The 16,150-nt window shown below is 37.0% G+C and overlaps 1 protein-coding gene across 10 annotated transcripts in view; it reads right to left on the reverse strand.

The window, feature by feature from the left end:
* The window catches only part of FHIP1A (FHF complex subunit HOOK interacting protein 1A), an 81,075-nt gene that overhangs the window by 54,313 nt on the left and 10,612 nt on the right, over positions 1–16,150 (reverse strand). For 6 of the 10 annotated variants that reach the window (XM_039551531.1, XM_039551529.1, XM_039551530.1 and 3 more), the window contains one exon: positions 12,108–12,225. The exons of the other annotated variants lie outside the window; for them this stretch is intronic. The gene's annotated coding sequence lies outside the window, so the exon portion shown is untranslated. The remainder of the gene's footprint in view (positions 1–12,107; positions 12,226–16,150) is intronic. 10 annotated transcript variants of the gene reach the window in all.

Consider the following 16,150-nt stretch of genomic DNA (forward strand, 5'->3'; position numbering starts at 1 on the left):
CTATCAATTACATTTACATGTTACAAATCACCTTGCTGATGAAGTGCAAGCTGGAAATAGGAAGTCACCTTCAAGTATTTTGCACCTTAAGGCATATTTGTAATGGAGCCAGGGGGATATCTGCTTAGTTGTTGGAATTATTTTAAATGTGCACTAATACTCAAAATGATTCTATGACAATTGAGCACCCAACTAAAGTGGCTGAGATACGCCTTGACAATTCTAGATAAGAAACACTAAGCAATTAATAGAGGTATCCAAACACTAACCTTTAAATCCACTTAGGTTGAATTTTCTCTCACAACTTGTATCTTTCAAGCTTATAACTGAGAGCACTAGGAAGGTCAGTCCTGCTACATAAACCACAATTAATTCTAAACACAAACCCTGTGTTTTGTTTTCAAGCCAACAGTGAGTAGATGAACCAAAAAGCAACAGCAGCCCACAGTGGCTGAATTTCATTAGGTTTGGCTCAGCATCACTACCACTGAATCCAAACTGTTTTCTACAGAACAATTCAAGTAGCAGCAACACAAAGCACTCATCTCCACAGGAGTCCTTCATATATCAGATGTGGTACCATTCACAAACCAAGTCTACGATTCTGCATGTTGCTAGATTATGTCTCCTTACCAATGTGGCAGTACAAAAGGCAGAGAAGGCCTTGGCTCTGTGTAAGTCCTGCTCAGCACTAACTAAAACATCTCAATTATCATTAGTGTGTTCTGCACAAATCCAGAACACAGCCTCATATTCGTCACTGTGAAGAAAACTAACTCTACCTGAGTCCAAAACCAGCACAGTACAAAAATCCTAGATCTGCAGAGCACTTTGTCAAAGAACCAAATAACTTCATACAAATCAGAGTTAAGAGCTGATGCTGAGGTTTTGTTTGTTTTCGAGGTGTTGCAGTATTTGGGTAAATACAACTTGCAAGAACATCCTATGTGTTCAAATGACTCATCAAAATCCACAGGAAACAACCACAGCAGACTCTCTAGCTATAGCTGTGGATTGAGACCTGCTTTTATTTTTACTAGAAGCCCAAAAAAACTACTTCCACATTCTCCTCTCCTTCTCAGCCAGGATGGGAATAGAAACCTTTGCCAGGGTTAGCTCAGACAGTGCCCTCTCGCACGCTGGAAACTACTTTTATACATAGCAGGGAGACTGAAGAGGTAGAACAAAGCTTAGTATTACTGCCTCAAGCTCAGGACTTTAAAAGGAATACAGTCTTTTCCACTCTGCACACCACAACAACTCAAACAACTCCCTAGTGCAGTGAACTGTGTCCTTTCCCCTTCCCTTCTGCCTCAACAATAAAGAAGTATCATTGTCACATCCTCTGACAGAAACTTCCCACCCAGACTCAGCAAACAGGATTAATGAAGAAAACAAAACCAACTTTTTTTTTTAACAGGCAAAAAGTGATGGGAAGAAGTAAAGAAAAACAAAAATGGAAAACAAAAGATAGAGTTATATGATTTACAGTGCTTAAAACACTAATCAGCCTCTTCTGTACTGTACCTGAGTGTTAAAACCCCTACCATCACCCTGCACATACACAGCAATACACATCCAAGCCAATACACGTTGCTGTCAGGAGTTGAGCTGCTGCATACTTAATATGGAGGCAGACTTACTGAATATGAATTTCTAAATTCATGGTCAAATCCCATAACTGCCATACCTAAAGTATATCAAGTCCTCGATATCTACAACTTGAACATAAAAACTAGAGTTTGAGATGCAGACATCTTTCTGTTCAAAAAAAATTGAACAATTACATATGCATTAAATAAGCCTTATGCCATAAATGTCCTTGATTCTTGATGTGCCAAAACATTAAAAAAACCAAAATAAAACAAATCCCCCACAGAATAAAAAGCAAATAAAGAAACAAAACCCCCAGACATGGGACCAGCTTACTATACATTATTAAAATGCCAAGCACAGTAGGTTGTTAATTTTTCACTTGAAGTAACTGCATAACTTGGTTGGGGAATTATTCAGTTCTAAAAACTCTGTAGCCATTCCATTTTCACCTTTCATTTTCTATCATCCACAAGTCAAAATCATGTATGCAGTTTAATGAAAAGTGCATAAGTCCTTGAATACCAGATACAGATGGGATGAGCTGTGAGTGATTCTCACCGAAGCTAATAAGCAAGAAACCAAAATAAAAATTGAAATATACAGAGATACTAGTATAAGCATAGTAAGTCAGTGGTATTTTTATCAAAATGAAAAAATAATTTTTTCTTTCTAGAAACCCAAGATACACTTTCAACCTTTTTGTCATCTATCCATGCTATGCATCACAAAGATAAATGGTGATAAGCGAATGGAAATAGAATGGTGATAGATGAAAAACAGTCCCACTTAGGAATACAAGCAGCTTAAAGAGTACTTTGAGTATAAACCTAAGTGTATGAGCAAGAAAATAACTACCTGTGCTCCACAGACAAACACAGCACATCCCCGGGGATAGATTCCTTTTCTGTGAACACTCTCATGCTAATTGTGCAGGAGTCAGGAAAGGATGTAGAGTCAACTTGTGGCAACTAAAATATTTAACCACAAGAGATGTGCATTTACCTAACCACTGCTCTCCTGACTCATACAAAAAAGGTCTCTGAAAACCTCTTAGGACTTAAGCAGTCTAGAAGATGGAAAATGTACACACACTGATCTCCTTTCAAAAGGATGTGATTGGAAGATCACAGATTGGGCTACTCCACCTGGGCAGCAATTTAGAGGCACAGAGGCTGTCACCTGGTCACTTCCACAAGTAAGACCCTATCTTTGCATTCTCTGCTCAGGCTGCAAGCATGCTGAGGGGAGGGAAGATGGTGGCATCTTCTCACTCCTGATGAACGTAAGTGGGAATCCCACTTGCAGGGATCAGTTGTTCCAACAAATCCCCTATGGATAATTTAAAGACAATTATTCTACATCATGAGATGCTTACGGCTTTTGTATGCTACTACAGAGAATTTTGTTAAGAGGCTCAACTAAGATAATATACCATACAGGTTTAAAATGTAAGATGTAAAAAAGTATCACCCAACACAAATTCTCTAACTTGATAGGAGAAGGGGAATGGGATCTATGTCCTCCAAAAGTATCCAGCACCAGGCTTGTCTCAATTAGATTCAAAGCCCATATTGTTTCAGAATACTTAAGAACTTCTGTGGAAGCTAATAGTGACATGGTAAATGAAACATGATGACAGAGCACGTTGTCTTACTATTAGTAACATGCTAGGCAATACAAAAAGAACAACACATACATCTGAAAACTGCACCTACATGACCTCCCCACTTTGCATTTTAGAAGATACAGATATAAGACACACTGCCCTATAACAGTTCAGATGTTTTTCTGGAGTACATATTTGTAAGATAATCATGCAAACACTAAAAAAATTTCCATAATAATAGGAAAAACCAAAGTATTCATAAAAGAGAATAAGTAACTGCTCCAGATTTTTTGGTTTTGGTTTGGTTTTGCTTTTTGTTTGTTTGAGGTGGTTTTTTATCATTTGGTTGAGGGTTTTTTTGTTTTGTTCCCCCCGCCACACTCAGGAAGGGTTTCAGGAAAAGCCACAAGTTCTGAACAGGCTCATTCACAATACTGATTCAGCTGCTGTATTGCCTTTCAAAAGTGCCAGACCAGTTTTACCTCATTTCTTTTAGGAAAGCAATGCAATGGGACAATAACTTCATCTCCCAAATTAACTACTGTTAGATACCCAGCTCTAGGCAACTGGCTTACTCGCTGCAAGCCCTTTATTCCTACCCTCCTACTAGTTTGTATTTCTTAAAATGCAAGATATGATTCACTTTGACTGTAGTTGCTTCCCACATGTTCATTCATCTTAGTTTGTCTCACTGGATTTCTTCAACTGCATCTCATCAAATAGCCTGAATTTTTCTTTCCAGCTGCATGCTAGGCTCACTTTCAGTGAAATGAAGGTAGATTTACACCAATAAAAGGAAAACAGAATGCAGTTGCATGGTCTTAAAGTTTAAGATGCAACAAAGCTTTCTAGGCTATGAATTTTAATACCCAAAGATTAGCAATTCATCTTCGTTTCAGTTGTATCCTTCTAGGACAAAACAGTTACCTAGAGAATCCCTGATAGGTTTTTTACTAAAAGCATTGCTCCAAAAGATGCGGTGAAGGAGCAGAACAGTTCACGACTCCCACAGGAACGAGGTCCTATCCCATGTCCCACATCCCTGGCACACTTACACAGTACTTACTGCTCAGTTCACAAGCAAGTCAGTTCAGCAGCAGCTCAAGGAAGAGTAAAACAGAAGGGAGTAAGCCCATGTCACTGCAAACTGGGAACAGAGCCTGGGAAGGCTGTGCAGCGTCCACCCTGGACAGAGACTCCATCAGCTCCGCTGCTCCTAGAATTATTCCCTGATTTTTATTACCATAACTGCATATTTAGAGTCAACAAGCCAGATTCTGAAGATTTAGAGACAGTAATTAATGCTGTGTTAGTTCTTCAGCAATAATCTTAGAATAATTCAAACTTACCAGCAGCAAACATGTTCAAAATATCACCAGAAACACCAGATTCCAGGTCTCACCTAATTCTGAACTGACTAATTTAAGAACAATATTCTCTGCCCTAGCAGCCACTGTACCTCTGGTAAGGGACACAAACTGATAAAAGAGATGCAAAGAAATACTATACGAAACACTTGCAGAACTGGACAAAAATTCATTAGGTATACTGAATATGACCACTAGGGAAAACATTTCCAGAGATTAATCTCTTTTTGCAAATAAATTAATTTAAAAAATCATTATTTTTCTAGAGTAAACTTTTCGCATCCTTTCCTCTGGAATTGAAAGTCATCTGGTTTCTCAAAGATTGCTCTACTGTTTTATTTCTCTAAAATTAAACCTTCAATTCTGCATTTAGCCAATTCCAAGTTAAGCACGACCCTTGGAGGCCAGCAGATCATCTTGCATCTCACACAGCTAAAAGTAGGACTGTGCCTCTCCCTACCTGGCCAAAAAGAAAAATAACCATGGAGACAGCAACTTCTCATCTATTCTATCCCACCCTCAAAGATTCTTGGCACGGAGGGAATCAATTCCAAAATGCATCTACTACGGCACCAGTAAATAGACTAGTTCCCACCTTAAAATGCACTTTGGTGTAGAGGTGACACAGTTTTGAAAAGGAAAACAGACCGATAATATTGCAGTCTTAAAATAAGGAGAGGAACAGGAAAGTAAGTTGTCCCTCTAAGGCATAATACTTTTCTGACTTGCTCCTGGGATGATGCCTACCATTACTTCCTTAATCCCAGCAAAATAAAGTTTCTGTCTTGCCATCCATAAATTGCAAAAAGTTATGCTGAAGTTTCTAAGTTGTTTTCAGAAGATAAATACTTCAATTACTTTGGCTTTTGAAAGATTTTCCCTGTGTCATGACCTTCATTAGGACTTGGAACTGAAAGATTTCCTTGGTTATCAAGTCCCCCTCATCTGTTATCATAATTTATAATCCTTCATAAATTGATGAGGCTCCAGCTTTTTAATGTTCTCTTGCATTCACTGACGATACTACGACATTTCCAAAGCAGTGAACTATTAGTCCACACACTTTTTGCCCAGTATCATATTATAGCCTACTTACTCACTAGAATCACCCACAGAATGACATTATAGTCAGAGTGTTTTACGAGTCTGTTTTTGAAATTAGAAGATAAGTAATTAGATCTTTAATGACTGTACTGCAACTTAAATGTTAAGGTTACTGAATTCACTGTAAAAACTTCATTACCAAAGCCTCTTCAAAAGATTCATTTTTTCCGTTGCAACTGGTTGCTCAAGGGTGTACCTGAGCAATTATATCACGAGGCTGAAATGAAGGTTCCTCTCTCCAGCACATCCTACAACAGTAATACTCAGCTGCCAGAGTGTAGAAAGCATATTTTGCATAGGTCACTTGATAATCCACAACATTTTAGAGATCATCAATGTAATTTCAACACAGAAAGAACAAACTCTCAACTCAAGCAAAGCCCATTAGGATGCAAAAAAAATCAGCAAAACTGATTAAATAGCAACATCCTGAGATAGAGTTGCGGGGTAGGGTTTTTTTTTTAATGATGTTACATGTCTTCCCAGTATAACTGGGCAGCTATTAAGTGAACAACAACTATAAAGTGAAAAAAATGCTGTTGAACAAAATCAATATTAAGTGCTACTTACACCAAGTTAGTTTCTAGTACGCCTTTTTATATCTGAAGGATCCCAAACTTCTTCAGAAAGCTCTCAGATTTCAATTGATACAGTGATTAAACTGACTAACACCAACAGCTCTTCATTGGAACAAAATATTGATGTTGGTAAAGTAAATCCCAGAGTAGTGCCAATCAAGTCAAGGAGTTACAGGAATTTTATCTAGAAGAATACCGACTCTCGGTCAAAGTTTCAGTATCATTTCAGGTTAGCCTCCTTCTGTAGTAGGTTAGTCCCTTTAGCAAAAGATTCAAGCAAAGACATTCACATATTGTCACACACTGACTCTGTGCCACATCTAGAATACAGCAAGAGATTTTCCCTTCCTCTTGCATATTACGTTCCTACTAGGAGAGAGGCAAAAATCCCATGTGTTTCATAAAGCAGTTTCTGTGCAAGCTTCAAAAAAAAAATCTTCAAATGAGATAGCAGTTAGCTACACACCTTTGCAATATGTGGAAACAGCCTACAACAGAACAGCTTGTGTATAAAATGCACTGCAGCACTTTACTGGAAGAAAGGGGAAGCTTTCAAACTGAATGGACATAAACAGAATACTACAATAAATCATATTGCAAACTACATGCTAGTTTCAGTAAGCAATGCATTATATGCATTATATCAGGCATGCATTATATTTAAATAATCACTTCCACCTTTTGTTGGTTAAGATAAGCTACAGTTTATTTCCGTTAATAGAGCCACAAAGTAGATGAAACAAGTATTCTGCTTATCTTGCATTTTGCAAACTTGAGCATGTGTGTGGCAATGGAATAAATTACTTTACTCCCAGCCCATTTCTTCACTTTAAACCTCAAGAACTGCCAGAAAATCTCATTAATCTAATCTGGGTAGCAAAAAGGTTTATCCAAAATTCCTTTTCAATAATGTTATACTTACAGTGTACAAATCCTTGTTTTAATAGACTTACAATAGAAATATTCAATGTGCATTTCAGAACATTGAACTTTATATGAAACAAAGGCCACAAACAATGCTTTAAAAAGCCCAACAGTACACTTGCAGTAGATGCAATTAATTTTTCATTAATCCAGTTCTATTTGTAGCAAACCAGAGTTTTAAAAAATTCCGATTAATCAGAAAATTGAATGACAATATACCTTCATAGCTCTGAAACATACAATACACAGAGTCCTTAAAAAAATTAAAATTAGTATGTGATACACAATTTAGACACCCGGAACTTGGATCTTGCATTCTCCCTCCTCTGGATAGCTCTTCTTCCCATCTCTGTTCCTGCTCAAGTGACAATTTGTGACAAATTACAGAACTCATTGTTACAGGCCATAAGAGTTACCAAAAGCACTGATGATTTTTAAAACAATTTTGAAAGAAAAAGATAAAACCCACTGAATTTATAGAATTGAAAGACTACTAAATAAGACCATGGACTGCAGGTGGCCAAGGACACTACCATATGCTGGGACTACGCACATATTCTCCTGCCCCCTTCTCTCCCATCAACTCCTACTGTGAGGACAGCTCAACTTCAAAACCCTCAGTGATCCCCACTGCTCCATATACAACAAACACATCAAACATCTCCATTGCTTGTCTGATGAACAAGAAGCTTGTCTGATGAACAAGAAGCTTGTCTGACAACAGCTACAGAGAGGTTTCTATGATATGTTTCTATTCAACCCAACGGATTCTAGCGCTGCAAAACCAAAATCAAAATCTAACGAACATTTAGCCTTCCAATTCAATCTGTTCTTGCAGGCCTATATATTAACAGCGTATCTTACTCTTCTTCTCTTTCATTTCTTCTAAGTTTATATTTTGAAATAATAATGCACACTCTAAAACCATTTAACTAACTGACACTAGCTTTACCTGAAAACCCTCTTTGTTTTAAAAAAATATCAGGATCTAAAGAACAATGATGCACAGGAAAACGTGTCAATTGAAAATTTGATCCTTCAAGATTTTGTTCTACAATCTTATTTGGTATGAATCTTTTTCCTTCTAAGATAGCTGTAACCACAATGGTGGGCTTTTCCTCCAAATAAAACATAAAACTGCTATGTTGATAATAATCAGTTTTATTATGAAAAACATAATCAGTTTTTTCCTGGTTTTCTTTTTGTGGTTTCCTTATGTCTATCATAAAATCTCTGAATTTCTAACATCACATTAACCAAATATCCTTTATTCAGAATGGTTACAAATTCCCTTAGGTTTTATAGGGCTGCTACCAAGGACAATTTACACTGATTTAGTACTAAGGTGTAGCCAATTTTGAAACAATACCTACTTACCATGTTTATTTCCACAAGACCAAAGTTAAGAAAAACTGTTGTCACTATGATCAGAAAACCAGTTGTACTTTTCTATCTCCTCATGCCAGTGGCCTCTATCCACCATTACACACTGCTAACTTCCCTGCACCGTGCTTAGTTCTTCAGGGCAAAATATGAACTTACCTAATTAAACTCAAGACACAAGCAATGACAAGTAAATCAAGATGGTTGGACAAAACATTCTTTATGACTTACCCTGAAACTTAACAATGAATAGCTCACATTGTGTGATACATACATGAGTTTTTTCCTTGTTTATCTTGAGCTGAGAAAGAAAAAATGTCTTATGCATTATGAAAGCCACGTATACATCTTTATATTCTGTGAACTGACAGGTGGATGTGTCCTTTATGGACCTCTCCCTCAGCATCACAGGGAGAGCAAATTTGTATGCTAGTGTATAGTGATGAAAGATTAGAAATCAGAACCATTTGAATTATTTATAGAACATCACTGGTTCCTCAAGAAGGCCATGCAAAGTAGCCTGTAACTAGCCCAAGGAATCCTATGAAAGAGTAAAATAATGTAATAGCTATTTTCTATTAACATTTTGTGAAACTCAAGGCAGTTTAAAAATTACTTACATCAGTAAAATGGGATCATGCTCTATAATATTCATTTCAGATAACTGTCAGTAATCAAGCTTTTACTGGCTTGCTCCTAATATCAAACTCACTGCTGAATGAAAAAGACATTTTTCTCCTCACAAGTCTGAGTCTTCATAATTTTTGTAATTTTTTTAATGAGAACAAACTCAAAACTCTACAAACTGACACCAGGAAAAAAAAAACAACAACCAAAAAACCACAAATAAACAAAAAAACCCCAACACCACAACTCAAAAAGAATACAGCTGAAAGGAAACACGATCCTAAGATACTGCACATAAACTAATGGAGTTTTTTCACTTTGTGTCTTTGGTCATTCTAACATTCCAACCTGAATATATTAAAGCCTTATGCAGAAAAGTTTAATTGAAAACTAAAATTTATGGGAACATATTTGCTCCCGATGCATTAATATTTTCCAACAAAAACCACTCAGGATTTAAGAACAGTTGGGACTAGAGTTGATAATCACAGAGACTTAACAATCTTAGACTAGATACTAAAGCTTTTATGTTAAGGAATTAGGGGGTTTTTTTCATTACTGCTGTTAGCTAAACCAATAGGAATTCAAACACATTAGTAAAATTGAGGAGTTACACAAACACGGATTAGGAAGAAATGAGAACTAAAGAAAGACTTCACATCATTGTGTTGGTTCATGTCATGTCCTACCATTGGTGACTGTACTGCCTTTCCATTAGCATAACTAGATTTTAAGTCAGGGAAAGAAGAAACAGCCAAGTGAAAGCTTTACACTGCTAGAAATAAAGAGTAAGACCAGACTCTAGTTTAAATTAACAATTGTTCTTTTGTTTTCTCTTTGGAGAAAGAAATAGAATTCTCTTCATTGTGCAAGATATTAAATTCTATTTCTACAAACCATCTGAAGAACTCTTACCTACAGCAACTGAGTGACAAATAGTCACTTTGGCAACCAAAGCTGCTTCCATACAGCCACAGAATCATGGATTAGCTGTAGGGTCAGTACATGTAAAAGCTTATACTCAATAAATTTTGGATAAGGTGCCATTAGTCTTGGGAATATGTAGTTCTTCCAGACAAACACCCTGCTAGCTGAGCTTTTAGACAAGGCTTGATATTCAGAAACATTTGAATGATCTGCATTTAATAAAACAGGATTGCAACACTGTCAGAGTTGCCAATGGATTCATTCTGATAGTGGAATCAATAATATACTGAATACTTAACTTGTCAAGCATCAGCCTATGTATAGCCCCTCATTTTCCTAAAGATACTTTGATATGATACTTTGGGAACTTGTACAAACTATTACAGAGAAACCAGGCGCCTCCCTAATCTTTACAGAGCAGTGCAGGTTATTATGAGAAGAATAATATCCTTGCTTCCCACTTCACAAAACAGTCTCCCATCAGCATCAAGAATTGCAACAAACTGCTGAAAGATAGTGTTCATTTTCATAAGGAGTTTGGTGGTTCAAAAACAACAAAGCACAAGAGTTTACCAGACAGTTAATATTTAATTATAATCTACCAGCTATTTGTATTCTTTCTAATCAATTTGAAAGAACACCTGGGTATATAAAAACCAGGAACTAGTGGTTATTATGAAGTATCATTTCATATTTCTTCCCCTTTCTAATGTTGTTTGATTGGTATAAATGCTCTACGTGATACAACAAACACAACTTGGGAAACCAAACACACTGTCAGGTTTCCTGTTGATTTCAAGCCTGTCTGTACTAATCCCAGTCTCATTTCACACCCACACATCAGGCTCCCTCCCTAGCTAGCTTGGGCTTCTCTTCTGTACACAACTTCCTTATGACAGTCCTGCAATTAACACCCACATCTCCTCCCCAAATGATGCCAACTCTTCTATGAAACATTCAGGCTATGAAAACCACACCCCCCTTTCATGCTCTTTCATCAGCCCCTTTTGCAAACTGAGAATAAGCATCTCTTGGGGAGGTGACTCATAATTGGTCATCCCTTTTCACGTTGTAAAACATCTAATAAAACAAAGCACATGTACGACGTTGCATCAAGAACCAAATTATATTCATGCCTGTAGATCAGGCTGGGGAAAAGACTTATCTGCATTTTCATCTGTCAGCTAACTAGTTTCAATGCAGAGTAAGATGAAGGAAGATGATCCAATGACAAGCCAAAGCCTAGGACTTCTAGCCCTTATTCAGCTTTTGTTGTAAAAGGTTTTCTAAAGTTTCTGTGCTCAAGTCTTAATATCAGATAGAGAATACAAGTGTTTCCTACTTCAACTCTTTTTCTATCCTACATTGTACCTCTTAAGAGTCAGGAGAAAAGAAAGAAAACATACATTCTTCAGATGACAAGCATTTCAATTATTCCATATCCCATAAGCCAAACAATTTGGAGATATTCTGCAACAAACAAAAAAGAAGAGGAGTCTTGCCAACTTGAGAAAATCCTGCTGTACAGGCTGTCGGATTCTCATCAATGTGCTACTGGTAGCCTGCCTCTGATTTACAGGGTATATAGGTCACAATACATTTTTTGTTCTCCAGAAGTTATGGGGCACTGAAAGACAGCTAAAGCACCTTTGATAACTGCTGTATATTCATGTCACATGTAAGCAATTACTGTGGTTGCCACAGGAGTATTACACAATAGTTACACTGTACAGGTGTGAACACAAACAGAATTGAAACACGAAACACTGACAAGGATGCTCCAGAGCCCACGGTGTCTAAAGGCAGCTGAGTGCTACTGGAGACTCCATCAGGCAACTGAAATAAGACCGAAGTCTCAAGCTTACTCTTCATAGGATGGGTGTTTGTACCACAAAAACTGATTGTGACACCCAGCACTCCAAATAGAAAGCTCATGGCTCAGCAAAGAGACTTCTGTTCTGAACTACCTATTACACACACACACTCTTATCTTACCTGCAATTAAAGCATGTCAACAGGTCAGCAAGGAAAAATCGGCTCTGGCAGCTCTTCCATTTGGTCAAAAATCTAGACTTAAAAGTTTCTTCAGCTTTCAGCAGCATTCAGCTTTCCACTATAGACAAGGAAAGGCAGAGAAAGTAGAAAATTATCATTCTCTATTAACAGAAATCTGGCAGTTTAAGAACCGAGAAGGAAAAACCTCCATCTTAAAGAGAACAAGCTGATAAAATCTCAAATACTCAGGAGAAGCAGTAACACAGCATATTTCACAGCACGAGACACGTCCACACAGACAAGCTCAGAGCCTCCAGGCCTTTCACCAATACCTTACTGAGAAGCCCTTGAAAACATCAAAGGGCATCATCAGCTAAGAGCCCACACCACTGCAGAAGCAATCCATATTTGCCTTCACTGCTGCCTTCTGTTCACTGCTGCAACTCAAAAACACTTGCATCCACGCTGCAACCCAAAAACACTCATGCATAACACATTGAATAAGTCTGAAGCAATTAAGAAACTGTTCTGGCTAAAAAGTAACCTCTGAGGAAAAACAAAACACAGAAGCAGAAAAAAGTGGTATTACACCGAATATTAAAGCAGGCTATGCTGCCAAAAAGCTGATTACAAAACTCACTCTTCAGACAAGAAATGCATCATAACAGCATCTTGTTAAACAAGCTAAACACATGCAAGGGAGAAGGAGAAACCCACACCTTTCTGTCAACACTGAAGTAGTTTATATTAAATTTATATTTGACATGTAACAAGGCTGCACACATACAAAAAAATGCAAGAATGAAAAGGGTGTCTATTCATTTACACAGTGCTTAGCATTCAAAATTGATTTCACAGACATCCTGCTAACCTGTCTGACAGAAATTCCTCCAGACTACACAAATTAATTCAAAATAAAGAGGCTGTTATTTTTTTGTGTCTTATAAGCAGGGAGGTAAAACTCTGAAAGTTTTCATTATGCTGAAAGGAATCCTGCAAAAGTTAAAAAAGTATATACAGCAAGGGAAAAAGTAATTTTTTATATAAACATAGTTTTTGACCAAGAACTCATAGTTTATAACAGGTTCTTAAACAGCTTTCCCGTCAGGGCAGCATGAACAAAACAGCCAAAAATTAAGGGCTTATGGGAAGACACTGTTTTTATATTGCAAATATAACATGGTTTTGGTACATGCTAGACTAGATGACCCCACAGGTCCCTTGTCATTTCATGCTCCTGAATTTTAGGAATGATTATATCAGGTTCCTCCACAGATGCAACTAGAAATTTCATAGGAGACTTTTAGCGTAATTTCCCCCTCTATTAAAACAAAGAGGTTGTCCTAAAAATTAGCCAATTTCCAAGTGAAAGGATAACAGGGTCAAGCTATCCTCCAGATCATCTCTAAAATGTTTCTTGTAGTAAAATACTGTTCACAGAATTCTACCTCACTAAACCATGCTATTTTTAATATATTTTCTTATTACTCAAAATAATTGCAAGTGAGGGCCCTAAAGGAAGGAGATTTCTTCATAATTTGTAATTAATACTAACTTCTCTCCTGTCTGTTTCATACATCCATCACATCTGGTCATAAAAATAACAAGTTTCATTTGTTAAACACAGTCTCTCTATTTTTGTTTTGCTGTATCATTTATCTGGGTAAATTTTCAAGTGGAGCCTATAATTATGTTCTTGACCAGACTGTCCTTTAGCTTAAACAATTATTTTCTCCCTTGGATTATCCTCTTTAATTTGCAGCACAGCTTAAAAACTACTGTCATACGCATAACAAAACAGGTATAGTCTAAATGATGTACTCCTCTTTGAGGTTTGCAAGTTGCCTGGTATTTTTATTTCCTTTTACTACACATGAAATAATCCATCAGAGGGAACAGAAAAGAGGAACAGGGAAAAAAAAATTTAGAAGAGAAATTGCCCCTACCCAGAGTCAAAACTAAAGTCGAGCACTAAATGTAACCCACAGCCTCTCTAGAAATCATTCTTTTCAGCAGATGTGGGAAAGGACTATGCAATAAGCATCTATGGAGGGGCTTCAAGTGAACAGAATTAAGGGGGCATGGGGGGAGGGAAAAACCTCTCAGCACATTTGGTTTAAAAATTCCAGCCTGCTTCCATCTAAAAATAATCTTTTATCCAGAACCACAAGCCTGAAATTGAAAACTGGTATAAGAGACTGAAACCAGAGCCAATGAAGAACAGTCACATGAGGAACAATCCCATTTCTGACATGGCTAGTGCATGCTTTCAAATAAATGCTTAATAAAAAATTACACAGTGGTGCCATATTATCCAAACTTATTCAGTGTTTCAGCTTCAAAGTCCTGCAAGACTGACTCACTGAATCTTTGTCACTACTACTGAGGCAGTAAAGAAAATCACAAAGGTCTGTTCTTTTGTAGGCTACAAAGTTCTTTTGCAGTCTACAAAAGATTTCTCTATGATATGCAGTTAATGTGCAGGTTTTAGAGAGAAGGCATTCAGAACATGGAACAATTCCCTGATCAAAAATATGTAAAAAATTCTGAATCTGAAACCTTAGCACCAAGCTACAGAAAATTTCCAGAACCTAAGTGTGTTTAGTTTCCCAAATAATTTGGAAAAAACCCCTAAAACCCACACAGACACCCCTTAGGTTAGAGTGCAAAAGAAGACTCAGTCTAGTACAGGAAAGAACAAAAATTTGAATAATTTAGCAAGTTCCAATTTTGAATCATCTTTTTAAATATTATTTTTAAAGCTGTAATTAAATTAAAGAAGCATAGTGATAATTGAACAGAGAGCTTCCTGTAGTTGTGGCCCAGGAGAGTCATATTAATCACACAGTATCACCAGTTCAGTATTGCCAGATAGGAAATAATGCATCCTTATCTCCAGAGAGCATTGACACTGGAATCTCTTTCTAGGAACTGACAAACCATTACTGCCAAGCACAGTCTTGCCCTATGTAAGATTCTTGGAAGAGCAAATATTCTGCTTTTGCATCAAATACACAGCTTTTTAAAAGCAGGCAGCATAGGCACCATGTAAAAAATAATACACATCTGCAATCTGTATCCTGGATGGTAAGGAGGGGAACAGAGGGAGAGAGAGAAAATAAAAAAAGGTTCTGCCTTCTCATTTCTGAAAATTGAGACAGGTAAGGAAAATTTGAAATGGTAGAAAAACTGCTCAAAATCTTTGAACCAGATATGAAAACATTATATTTTATCTAATATTCTCTGTCTCATGTGATTATGAATTTTATATAGTATTTTTTGGATCACACTATTCGTATGAATCGTATGATTGATAATCATAGGAATATAAGAAAAAATATATATCTCAGCTCACATTGCTTGGACAGCCTGAAATTCTGTCCTAAAATGGGTGTGGCAAGGCATGTATATCAAAAAGCTTTAGAACATAATCAATTCTTATCAGTACCCTTCATGAATTAAGATGCTCTACTTTGTATCTTGAGATCATCAAATCATAACACAGCAGTTTTCAATGTTTCTTCAGGCCACCACAGAGAAGACTGTCAAACTTTCTTTTAACAGGCAGGCTACCAGGACATTCTCAGAACAGCAAAACCCTTTTCAATGATTTGTACATTCTCTCTCTCTCTCCCCTCTTTTTTTTTTTAACACAATTAATTTTGAGCTCAGGGTTATACTGCATTTTATTTGAGATGAAAGTTGTCCTTAGAGACTGTATCACATCCCATGCATCTTAACCTACACCACTACCCAGGCTAGATACTATGAAAGATGCATAGCTTTGTGGTTTGGGAAATTCAAATTGCTTTCCTTATCTTTCCCCTTCACGTGAAAGCCCAAGAAAATAATCCTAGAAACCATAGTCCACAGATATATGAATCAATACAAACACTCCCAGTAGCAATAGATGCCATTCAAAACAGCAGATGGACTTTAAAATACTAAGAGAGAAGTACGTTCCGGTTTCATACATGCATGAATTAAGATAACAAACACATCATAGAGGTGATACCTCCTGGAAAATTTCCCTCGGTGAATAA

Source organism: Corvus cornix, chromosome 4 (genome assembly GCF_000738735.6).
Source record: "Corvus cornix cornix isolate S_Up_H32 chromosome 4, ASM73873v5, whole genome shotgun sequence".
NCBI classification, from domain to species: domain Eukaryota; kingdom Metazoa; phylum Chordata; class Aves; order Passeriformes; family Corvidae; genus Corvus; species Corvus cornix.